Source organism: Ovis aries, chromosome 24 (genome assembly GCF_016772045.2).
Source record: "Ovis aries strain OAR_USU_Benz2616 breed Rambouillet chromosome 24, ARS-UI_Ramb_v3.0, whole genome shotgun sequence".
Taxonomy (NCBI): domain Eukaryota; kingdom Metazoa; phylum Chordata; class Mammalia; order Artiodactyla; family Bovidae; genus Ovis; species Ovis aries.
Window position 1 is genome coordinate 36,525,605 of NC_056077.1, and position 12,958 is coordinate 36,538,562.

General features: G+C 49.9%; 1 pseudogene; it reads right to left on the reverse strand.

Moving 5' to 3' along the window:
* Positions 1–2,643: 2,643 nt before the first annotated feature.
* On the reverse strand, positions 2,644–3,605 carry LOC101105465 (GTP-binding nuclear protein Ran-like; annotated as a pseudogene).
* Between the last annotated feature and the right edge of the window lie 9,353 nt (positions 3,606–12,958).

Genomic DNA, 12,958 nt, shown 5'->3' on the forward strand with positions numbered 1-12,958 from the left:
AAGTGTGGGGAGCAAAGGAGAGTGCTGGTCCCAGATGCTCCTGCTCTGTTCCCACTTCTGCCCCCATCTCCCCTCCTCCCTTCATCCTCAGACTTCCTGAAAATGTTGATCTTTTGTTCCCTGGGATCCCCCTATAATCTACTCATTACACAGCAAACCATGTCACTCCCCTACGTAAATTCTCCAATGGCTTCCCATCACCCTTGGGAAGAAGCCCAAACTGTCCCCTTTGTTTACAATGCCCTTCTCTCAGATCCTGGCTTGGTGAGAGAAGGGCATTGTAAACACTCAATACAAATGTGGCTACAACTTCGTGGACTCTTTCTCTGACCACACCTGATCTAGAAATCAGGAGAGAGCCACTGTCAAGGTCATCCTCTCTCACCATGATTTATTTTTTCACAGTACTTATCAGTATCTGAAATTATTGTATTGCTTTGTTTCCCCATGTACTAGAGTGGCAGCAGTGGAATGCAGTAGTTCAGAGCATGGGAAGTGGTTTACACAAACACTTCCTGGACGTGCAACCTTGATTAACTTCTCTGAGCCTCGCTTTCCTCATTTGTGAAGTGGGCATGGCAGTGGTGCTGGTGTCACAGGTCTGTCACGAGGGTCAGGGAGATGACTGGCACACCATAAGGGCTCAATAAATGTTACCTGCTATTATGATGCTATTGGCTACGATCTACAGCTTATGATTACTATCTCCGTGGCCTAAAACAGGGCTGGGTGAACCAGAAAGTAAACCTTCACCTAGAGTGACGGAAGCACTTTCCAAACAGCCCTCTGGTGGAGGGAACACCACTTTCGGAAGTAACAAAGAATGCCCTGGGCAGTGAGTAGCAGGAACAGCACTTGAGCGAGAGTCAAGAGACATTGGTCCTTGGACCTCCCTGAGGGTCCAGCAGTTAAGACATCATACTCAACGCAGGGGGCCCAGTTCTATTCCTGGTCAGGGAACTAGATCCTGCATGCCCCAGCTAAGAGCTCCCATGCCCCAGTGAAGAACCTGCCTTCCGCAGCTAAGACCTTTGTTGTTCAGTTGCTCAGTTGCGTCTGACTCTTTGGGACCCCAGCATGCCAGGCTTCCCTGTGCTTCACTGTCTCCCAGAGTTTGCTCAAACTCATGTCCATTGAGTTGATGATGCTATCCAACCATCTCATCCCCTGTTGCCCCATTCTCCTCCTGCCCTAAGACCTGGTAGCCAAATTAATTTAGAAAAAAAGAGAGAGACCTTGGTCCTGGCCTCAGTATTGCTGCCACTTTGCTACAAGACTCTATTGAGTCCCTCTGCTTCCTTGGGCCTCAGGCTCTTGAAATAGATTGATGGGTTGAATTGACTCATTGCTTAGCTCCCTGCCAGCTTCCAGGGGGTCCAGTCAAGTCCTGTGCTCCCTTTATCCACTGCAGACTTTTCAGAGTTGGCGACATGTGGTGCCTTCAACTCCCCCAGCTCTGCTTCCTAACAGTTCAAAGTTCAACGGGGAGAGTTGACTTGGGTAAAAGATTCTCGGTTTAAGCCTTTGAACCCAGAGACAGAGCCTCAGCCCTGGACCTCAGATCTTCTTCCTACCCCTGTCCTTCCCTCCCCTTCAGCCTCGTTCATCTATGTATTTGAGCCCCAAGGCAGGGAGGAGAGCCAGCCCTGCCTGAGCCACACCATGGGCTGGGAGCAGGCATGAAGGCCTTGGCCTGAGACGGGCAGACAGGGTGTGTGTGCAGCTGTCTAAGTGCACACGAGCGTGTGCCCGTGCATACTGCGAGTCTCTGTAGTTACATTTTAACTTGTTCTTGTTTTCCTCTCGTGAGCGGCAGGACTTCGATTCACTAGAGGAGAAGGTACTAGGATGGCGGGGCTGGCATTCTCTCCCCGAGGGAAGAAGTCACCTGCCAAATGAAGTGTTAGTCTCTAGGACTGTTGTGGGGCTAGCTTCCTTCGTCTGCCTGCCCCCTACTCCCCAACTATGCCCGTGATCCACCAGGACTTGGGGGGGAGGGAGATGAGAGGGATCACCTCTGGGACCCAGAGGGCTGGAGCTTTTGCACGGGGCCAGGAGGGTGGCAGGCCTGGGAGCAGGTGTTTCTGGCGATGGCTTCATGCTGAGCCAATTTGCCAGTGCTGTCCACTCCTTCCTGGAGCTGCCTTTCTGCTTACTGGGTCAGTCCGGGGGACCGGGTAGGCGGCTGGGAAGATCTCGAAGTGGGGGGCTCTCCCTTCCTGTCTCCATCTTCTTTGTTTCGGAAGCTGAGCCCCCCCCACCCCACACCTGTCTCACCTGGGATGCTGTGTCTGTCTCCCCGTTAAAGCTCAGGCTTGGCCTTCTGCCCATCTCCCTTTCCCTCAGTGCCTCCTGGAACAGGTGGCTGTAAAGGGGAAGGTTTTGGAAGGCGGGGCTTGGTCTTGAGGGAGGAGTCTGTGCCTTGTGTAATGAGATGTGGCCTGAGCTGGGCAAGGTTGGTTCCCTGGGTGCAGGGAGGTCTGCACCTCACTTCTCTGATTTTTCTCCTCTAAGTTGAAGACCCACTCGCTTTTCCTTTACTGGTTTTTTTTTTTTTTTTAGATATTTGAAATACAGCTTTATTCTGATTCTAAACGAAAAGGAAGGGAATGACAGTAACAAACAAGATTCCACCTCTCAATATTGTCATGTGACTATAGCAGTCTTATATTTGAAACTCAAGGAGGAAACAACTGTGTTCCAAAACACCTAAATATGCAGGTCCAAAAAATGAAGGTATTTTTTTTTCAAACTGCCACACTCACTCCAAAGCCCATCCATCTCCTTCAGCATCCAAAGATTAAGCACATGTTCTGCTTAGCTATATAATAAAGTGGCAAACAGGCTGCACCACTGACATCACAGGACAGTTGCCTGTAAAACTAGACTTCTGACGCTGGGCCCCAGCTTCACTTTCTCACAGGTCATCATCTTCATCCGGGAGAGTAGTTGTCTGAGCAACCTCTAAATCGTGCTTGTACTGTGCTGCCAAGGCTGGGTCCATGCCCACCTCTGGCGGGGCAAAAGCAGGCGTGGCGGCAGACTCCAAGTTAGGGTCTCCAATCAGTTTTCTAGCAAGCCAGACAAAGGGCTTTTCAAAGTTGTAGCTACTTTTGGCAGAAATGTCATAGTACTGAAAATTCTTCTTTCGGTGGAAGACATTTGACTTTGCCTTAAACTTTCTGTCCTTAATATCCACTTTGTTGCCACACAGCACAACTGGGATGTTCTCACACACTCGTACCAGATCTCCCAGTTAGGCACATTCTTGTAAGTAACTCTTGATGTTACGTCAAACATCATAATGGCACACTGAGCTTGTATATAATAACCATCTCTCAGTCCACCAAATTTCTCCTGACCAGCTGTATCCCACACATTGATCTTAATAGGTCCTCTGTTGGTAGGGAACACAAGAGGATGGACCTCAGCACCCAAGGTAGCTACATACTTCTTCTCAAATTCACCAGTCAGATGACGCTTCACGAATGTAGTTTTTCCAGTACCACCATCACCAACCAAACCAAGTTTGAACTGAACTTGGGGTTCTCCTTGGGCAGCCATCGCGATGTTACTTCCAGAAGCGTCTCCGCGCCCATCTGACTGACTCCTTGACTGTTCATACACACTGACAATTCTTCCACTGGGTTGTGGATCTTTGCTAGAGACCTGCAGAGTTTGAGTTTGTATTCTGGAACCAGAGTGCTGGGTTTTGAATTCTGGCTCTGCGCTTACTAGCTCTATGGCTTTGGGCAAGCTGCTTAACCTGTCTGTGCCTTGGTTGCCTCACCTATAAAACTAAGATGATATGGGAAGAATTTTTTTTTTGAACGAGAATTTTAAAAATGTTTATTTCTTTATTTGGCTGTGCTGGGTCTTAGTTGCAGCCTGTGGGATCTTTTAGTTTTCTTCTGATCTGTATGCCTTTTATTTCCTTATCTTGCCATTTTACGCTAAGACTTTCAGTATAACATTGAATCAGGGTGGTAAGAACAGACATCTTGCCTTTTCCTTTCATAGGGGCCAGGTGCTCAATTTTTCATCATTAAATGTTCAGTTCAGTTCAGTCGCTGTCGTGTCTGACCCTTTGCAACCCCCTGAATTGCAGCACGCCAGGCCTCCCTGTCCATCACCAACTCCCAGAGTTCACCCAAACTCATGTCCATCGAGTCCATGATGCCTTCCAGCCATCTCATCCTCTGTCATCCCCTTCTCCTCCTGCCCCTAATCCCTCCCAGCATAAGAGTCTTTCCCAATGAGTCAACTCTTCGCATCAGGTGGCCAAAGTACTGGAGTTTTAGCTTTAGCATCATTCCTTCCAAAGAATACCCAGTACTGATCTCCTTTAGAAGGGACTGGTTGGATCTCCTTTCAGTCCAAGGGACTCTCAAGAGTCTTCTCCAATACCACAGTTCAAAAGCATCAATTCTTCAGCACTCAGCTTTCTTCACAGTCCAACTCTCAACATCCATACATGACTACTGGAAAACCATAGCCTTGACTAGACAGACCTTTGTTAGCAAAATAATGTCTCTGCTTTTTAATATGCTGTCTAGGTTGTTTATAACTTTCCTTCCAAGGAGTAAGTGTCTTTTAATTTCATGGCTGCAATCACCATCTGCAGTTAGCTATAGGTTTTTTGCAGATGCCCTTGATCAGCTTGAAGGAGTTGATTTTTACTCCTAGGTGGCTGGAAGTTTTGTCATGGTAGATGTTTTGTCAAGGTTTTTCTGCATCTATTTATATCATTAAGTGATTTTCTTTCTTCAGTCTTTTAGTGTGGCAAATTAATTGATTTTTGAACCACTCGTGCTTTCACGGAATAAACCCCACTTGTTTGAGGGGCACTATGATTATTGCTGGATTTGACTTGCTAATATTTTGTTGAGGATTTTTTTAATAAGTAATGGTCTGGTCCTAATTCTTTTTAAATAATTTTATTTGTTTATTTTTGGCTGTGATGGGTCTTTGTTGCTGAGGGAACTATTCTCTAGTTGCGCACAGCAGGGGCTACTCTCTAGCTGCAGAGGGCCGGCTTCTCATTGTGGTGGCTTTTCTTGTTACAGAGCAGGGGCTCTAGGGTATGCGGGCTTCAGTAATTGGGGTGTGTGTGCGTGCTAAGTCGTTTCAGTTGTGTCTGACTCTGTGTGAGCCTATGGACTGCAACCTGCCAGACTCTTCTGTCCATGGCATTCTCCAGGCAAGAATCCTGGACTGGGTTGCCATTCCCTTCTCCAGGAGATCTTCCTGACCCAGGGATTTAATCTATGTCTCTTATGTCTTCTGCATGGGTAGGCGGGTTCTATACCGCTTAGCCACCAGGAAAGCCATAGTTAGGCCACATGGGCTTATTAGTTGTGGCTTGCAGGCTCCAGAGCACAGGCTTGGGATCTTTTTTTTTTTTTCCTAGTTGCAGCATGCCAACTCTTAGTTGTGGAAAGCAGGATCTAGCACCCTGACTAGGAATCAAACCTGGGCCCCCTGCCTTGGGAGTGCAGAGTCTTAGCCACTGGACCACCAGGGAAATCCCTAATGTGAGAATTTAATGAATTAATGCATCAAAAATAAAACAGAACAGTACTTGCTACATATTATATGTTGTATACATGTTTGGTTTTATTATTATTTATCTGGAAACTATGTGAGGGACATCAGCCCTTTATGATATGAGTTGCAAATATTTTAACACAGTCCTCCATTTTTGTTTTTACTATTTATTTTGAAATAATCTGGACTGATATGCAATCGTCAAAAATAATGGAACTCTCATATACCCTTCATCCAGTTCCCCCCAGTGGTAGCATCCTGCGCGACTATAGTACAATATCACCACCAGGAAACTGACATTAATGCAATCCGCTGACTTTTTTTTCAGGTCCCATCTTTTTAAGAATTTTTCACAGTTTGTTGTGATCCACACAGTCAAAGGCTTTAGTGTAGTCAACGAAATCAGAAGTATATGTTTTTCTGGAATTTCCTTGCTTTCTTTAGGATCTCTGTGATCTATGCCATCTCCTGCTATATATATACATACATATATATCTGTAATACTTTGTATGTAATATATATATATGTGTACTTTGTTGGAGATGTCATTTGCAAATATAATCTCCCAGTCTGTAGCTGTCATTTCATGGGCAACACTTGTTATTTCTTGCTTTTTGATTATAGCCATTCCAACAGGGGTGAGGTTATTTATTTTTTTTAACGATGCAGGTATATATATATTTTTAAGTTTATGGGGTTAGATAGAGATTTTAGTGTAACTCGGAGCTCCATTTAAGATCTTCTCAAGGGATCCTGTAGCATTTAGGATGAAATCCAAACTTCAGTGTCTGGCCAAGGAGCCTGCCCTCCTGCCTGGCCTCAACTCTCCAGGTGTCCCTTGCGGTCACTTGGTCACTTCCGCTGTGCTTGGCTAGCCTCAGTTCATTTCCTCTTGCAAATGCTGACTGTTCTGCTTTGAAAGTGGTTCCACCACATTCTTCACTGGCTTGCTCTCATTTCTCCTTCAGATTTACTGTCTGCTTCAGAGAGCGGTGCCTTTCCTGAATCCCCACCCCCGTCCCCTGGGCTTTGTTCAGGGCCGTGTCCCAGGGCTCATCTGGGTGCCCGGGGCAGTAGTGTTTGGGGGAGGGAAGGATGAATCAGGCGGGAAGGACATCCCCACTGCGTCCTAGCCTGCCCACCCAGTGAGTTCAGACTCCCTCCCTCCCAGGTCCTGTCTCTGGCTCCCCAGCTGTACTCCCTTTCCAGGCTGTGCTCCCCTCCCCAAGGGAATGGTCACAACCCAGGAGCCAGTGAGGAGAAGCAGAAAGCTGGGGGCTGCGAGGAAGAGACAGAGGAGAATGTGCAGTGTCCTGAGCGAGCTGCTGACCCCCGATCTCTGGCCCACTCCATAGAAGTGGAGGTTAGGGGGTGACAAGAGAGAAACCCAGGTCTGATGTAGACGGGGGTAGCAGGTCTGGAGGGACTCCTCATTCCTAACAGCCCACCTAGATTTGTTATTTTCTTCACCACCCGGCCCTTCACCTGAGGCCCCACTGAGATGTGGTGCTCACCTCTCTACCCCGTCAGCAGCTGTGACTTGACCTGTGTGTCCTTGCCAAGGACAGGCTTCCTCAGGGGCTTGCCAGGGCAAAATCTTCAGGCAGCACTGACCAGGTGCCCTGGCACCTCTGTGGCACCACCTCTCCTTTCTCCTCTGCGGACCCAGTGGCCCTGCCTCTCTCCTGCCCTTCCTGCAGCACCCAAATGTCCTTTCTTCTCCTAGTCCCTGAGGGTCATCCAGGAGACCCTGGAGCCAATCAGAGAGAAGTCAGGGGAACTTCCACTCCAAAGTGAGGGACAGTGAAGGAAGGAGGGGTCAGGTGAAAGTGAAAGTCGCTCAGTCATGTCTGACTTTTTTCGACCCCATGGACTATAGCCCGCCAGGCTCCTCTGTCCATGAATTTCTCAGGCAAGAATACTGGAGTGGGTTGCCATTCCCTTCTCCAGGAAATTTTCCCAACTGAGGGATCAAACCCATGTCTCCTGCATTGCAGGCGGATTCTTTACCGTCTGAGGTCAGGACCACATGAGGAATGGGCTTCTCTAGTCTCTCTTTATGAACTCTCTGGGCAGAAAGGCTGGTACCCAGCAGAGTACTGGTCCCCAGAAAAGCCAGTACCCTGAACTCAGGCTTCAGAGTGCCTGGTTGAGGTTTAGAGACAGAACAAGCCCCTGGGAAGGGATAACTAGCAGTGCACAGAAGGCTTGGCCAGTTGAGCCTTTGGATTCAGAAAGACCTGGTTCTGAACCTACCCTTCCTGTCTATGTGACCTTGAGCAACTGAGTTAACTTGTCTGAATCTCACTTTCCTTATCCTGAGAATATGGTAAACATTTATTTCACACAGCTGCATGAATGTGAAGTGCCTTCCACAGGAGCTTGGTACCCAGTGAATCAACAACAGGTGGAAACTCTTCTCCAGAATGTATCATTAAAGAAGTGGTACTCGAGTGCGGTCCTAGACCAGCAACCTCAGCATCCCCAGGGAAAGGTAGAAATGCAAACTCTCAGACCCCACACTTCAGACCTCTGGAAATCAAAAACCCTGAGGGTGGGGCTCAGCAACCTGTTTTAACAAGCCTGCTGAAGTTTGAGAACTCCTGCTATTTGAATACGAATGTCAACATTCAGATTCTGAAGCCTAGGAGACTTCAGAACCACCAGGAAGCTTGTTAAAAGTTCAGATTCCTGGCCTCAAAGCCAAGGGTTAAGGTGGGGCCTGGGAATCTATATTTTAACCTGAGATGAGTTTGATGAGGGACCTTGCACCAGAGGCTGCCCTGGGGGAAGATCACGGAAAGCGTTTCGGGTCATAGCCGGCTCCAGCCTGCGGAGCTGAGGGCTCCCCACGGGTAGAGAAGGGGGATTTCTAGCTGGAGAAGGGAGGAATCTGGACTTTACCCTGAAGTCACTGTGGAATGGGGAGGAGGAGTGTCCAGTGAGGGAAGGTCGTGCCCTACGTGGACACCTGCCCAACTCTGACGTCACCCTAAGAGAGGGCGACGCTCCGTCCGAAAGGGGCGTGGCTCTGGGAGGCGGGGTCTCTCCCACCTCCGCCCGGGGTCTGGTCGGACAGGCCTCCTCGTTCGGTGGGTGTGGGTGGGAAGAGGCCTGGCCAGAGGGAACCCAGCGCTGGGTGGGGGCCTTGCGGGGGTGCCCCCGCCCAGCGGGGGGCGACAGAGGGGCGGCGGGGTAACCGGAGCACACTGGACGGCCGGCCACCCCGCGGTCCGGAGCTCCAGGAGGCGCTGCTGTGCGCTGACGTCGTTATCCCCGCGGCGCCGCCATCGCCCTCTGGTCGCGCCTTCCTGGGCCTGTGGATTGAGTTCCCTGCCTCCTGTCAGGGATGGCGGCGGGGGTGGGGTTGCGTGGCGGTGTCCGCGAACAGGAAGGCCTACCTTCGCGAACCCCTGAGCCTGGACCGAGGGCCTGTCTGCCCCCCAAGCCCAACCGCCAACCCCGACGGCATTAGCCGATGGAGGATTATAGAGGAGCCCCTACCCTGTACCCTTAAATACTCCGGCTCACCCATGGTGACACGGGCCACTGGCGACACAGGTTTTACAGGACAGTTAATTTCTAGTTAAAACAGCTCCTCAACAAGCTAGTGAAACCATGTCCGTGGATCCGGAAACAGTCGGCCTCTCTCTCCCTTTGTCAGCTCTCCGTGTCCGGTTACTATGGCCGGTTCACCACCATTGAGGCACTTGTCGAGCGAGCTTTGTGTCGCTTTATTTAATCCTAAGGGAACGTCAGCTCGCCCTAAGAGCATCCTCCCCATTTTCCAGGTCAGTAAGTGATGGCTTAGAGGGGTTCAGCAGCTCCTGCAAGTTTCCAGTTAGTGACGCTGGAGGGGAAGCAAGCCTGCCGGGCGGGTGCCCTCATCACAGGCCACTGCTGTCACCGCCTCTCTGCGCTTCCTCCTCCAGCCCTCACGGTCACCCCTTGCCACTGTGCAGGTTGTATGCTGCACAACTCCAGAGTCCACCAATATATAGAACCTCCAGAGCAGTAAAGAGCTTCGAGGAAGGGGCACAATTTTCTCATTTGCACAAAGTAGGCTTTGGAGCTGGCCTGTTGTCCCTGCAGCCATCTCCCCACGTTTCTTCTTCCTCTCTCTGGCACAGAACTTGTTGCTGGCAGAGGATCTGACCTCTTCCACTCCTTAAGCTCTCACTGCATCCAATTTATGCTGCTAGGGCTTTCTTTCCTGCCAAGGAGCAGCTGATCTTCAACATCCAGCATCCCCCAGACCTGCCACTTCTGAGCTGTATCAGGACGCCTGCTGCTTCCTGCTGTGTCTGGTAGACCTGGCTGTTGTGGGCATGCGCTGTCTACCCATTATCCTGAGCTGGTGCTGCTGGGAGTGAGGCTGGAGAGGGCTGGATGGGGAGGCCATCTTGGGGGAAGAGGGCAGATTCTGGAGTCCTGGGGAGAGTGGGAATCCTGGGTAAGAGAGAGGAAGGGGCTGGCTGCAAGAGATGCCAAGGAGAGGGGACTAGCCCCAGGGTGGTGGCAAAGGACTGAAATAAGGGGTGTGTGTATGATATTGGGGGATATTGTCTGAAACAGAAGCTGCTCAGAGATAAACTAGTATAGCCTTCACCATGCCCCCCTACCCCCCATTTTACAGATGAGACTGAAGCCCAAAGAGGAGAAAGGGGGTGTTGCTGGGCTGGGGGGTGGTGGGATTCTCTGACCTCTGGCCCCAAGCCCAGTCCTTTATGGGATGTGAGTCCTTCCTACCCTCTCCCTGTCCCCCAGGAGCAGATTTTGGACCTGGGACTGCAGAGGTGGTCTGAGTGCTGTGGTCACAGCACACTGGTCACTGGCATAAAAGGCCTTTTTCTTCACCAAGTTCACTTCCTGCTGGACTACCCAGTCCCTGCCTGCAGCCCCCTCTATGCCTTCAGCCAAGAACCAACCCTGCCTCAACCCTCTGTTGCCAAAGTAAACAGTGTTTCTTCAGTCTGGGGTGCCAGCAGGAAATGTACTGGGCATTGAGGGGTTTTCTCAGGTTGAAGGACTGGCATTGCGAGTGTGGGTGGGGGGTGGGGGTGGAATAACCTGTGGGGAGGGGGCTGGGTCCTGATTCCCAGGGCTCTCTAGCAGCTTAGGTTTTAGGAAACCTACGTGCTAAAGCCTCTGTTTCTTGAGTACCCTTCTGGGTTGCATGTCATGACACTTGTTGAGCATGATTGGTGACCAGCTAGGTGGTCATACTCAGAACCTGAAGATCTTGGGGGCCTCTGGGGGGGCATGGCTAGACACAGCCTTCCCTGTCGACCTCCGCACACAGCACGCCTCCCCAGGGCCGCCTCTCCATCTGTACTGTCATGGCTCCTGCCTCCTTCTCCCCACAGAGGGACCCACAGTGATTATCCCTCTGTGATCCCAGCACCAGGCCTCCCTCCCCAGTGCCTCCAGCGCTCCTCCTGTCTCCCACCACCCAGGCTTTCTCCTCCTGCCTTGGCCCTGGTTTCCCTTGGCAATGGTCTGGGGCCTGGAGAAGCCCTCAAAAGAAGGATGGTCCTTCATGGCCAAATCTTTCCCACCATAGAGCCTCCAATCCTAGCCCCCTAGGAGTGGAGATGCTGTAAGGTGTGGATGAGATCCTGGGAGATAGTGGTCTGAGCCTGAGGTGCAGCCCAGAACTTTTCTTCAGCTGTTATTAGTTTTCCGGGGCTGCAGTAACAAATTGCCACCAACTTGGTGACCTGCAACAACAGAAATTCATTCTGCCAGTGTTCTGAGCACATTTAGGCTAGGCTAAGCTATGATGGTCAGTAGGTTAGGTGTAATATATGCATTTTTGACATATTTATATCTCAAAATAACCCCCTCATAAGTGGAGGAAGATCTGCAGTAGGAGGAATGGGCATACTTTCTTATTCCTGACTTTAGCTGGAAATCCTCTAGTTTCCCCATTGAGATCCTTGAAAACGTTTGTAAAATATGGGTAACTATCCATTCTATCTGATCTTCCACAGCATTTCTTGGGAAGATAATGAATAGGAAAACAAATAAAAAAATGGTACACAAACATTTCTGTTGACTGCTAACCCATCTTGGGAGAGCCTCAAAAGTCTTGAACGCAGACTACTTTTACCCAAGAAGAAACAGGCTCAGAGAACAGAGAGAGTCTACCTCAAGGAACATGAGGGAAAGAGGTGAGAACTCCCATCTTCTGCCCTGCAGTCCAGGAGTCCAGGGTAAATCCCTGAGCCTTTTTTTTTTTTAAATGGTACTCAACATAGATCTTTATTTTTTATGTAGATGAATATTTTTTAAATTATTTAATTGGAGGCTAATTACAATATTGTAGTGGTTTTCACCATACAGTGACATGAATCCTGGGTGTACATGTGTTCCCCATCCTGAACCCCCCCTCCCACCTCCCTCCCCATCCCTCAGGGTCATCTCAGTGCACCAGCCCTAAGCGCCCTATCTCATGCATTGAACCTGGACTGACAATCTGTTTCACATATGGTAATATACATGTTTCAATGCTATTCTTTCAAATCGTCCCACCCTCGTCTTCTCCCACAGAGTCCAAAAGTTTATTCTTTATATCTGTGTCTCTTTCGCTGTCTTGCATATAGGATCATCGTTATCATCTTTCTAAATTCCACATATATGCATTAATATACTGTACTGGTGTTTTTCTTTCTGACTTACTTCGCTCTGTATAATAGGCTCCAGTTTCATCCACCTCATTAGAACTGATTCAAATGCATTCTTTTAAATAGCTGAGTAATATTCCATTGTGTGTATGTACCACAGCTTGCTTATCTATTTGTCTACCGATGGACATCTAGGTTGCTTCCATGTCCTGGCTATTGTAAACAGTGGTGCGATGAACATTGGAGTATACTGTCTCTTTCAATTTATAGATGAATATTTTAGCGGACCTTCGAAGAGGAAAAAGTCACAAAGAGCCATTCACCCAGGCCACCACCTAGGAAGGACCCTGGCTGGAGTCAGCGAGCCACGCCCTCACTCACACTGGGTCTGGTCAGAGTAGGGAGGCGATGGAACACCCGGAGATGCCGTGGAGGCACGGAGTAGGGAGGTCCAGTGCAAGGGCGCTGGGCCGTTAATTATAGGTGTTCCACTTAGTGCCCTGGCAGGGAGGACTGACACAGTCCGGATTCCAGCAGAAGCCAGGTGGTGACGACTGGACAGGGCGAGGAGTCTGTAACTCGTTTCGAAATGGAAAGGGCCCTAATGAGGACCCGTAGGGCTTCCGCAGGTTTGCGCTCTAAATCCCTGGCCTGGGGGGCGGGGCGAGGTGGTGCAGGCGGAAGCCCGTTGGGAGCCGAGGGAGGAGGCAACGGAAATGACGCTTAGGCGCACCAATAGGGCGGGTCAGGAGTTGGTCTCCCCTCCCCCTTGGGTAAGGGCTGAC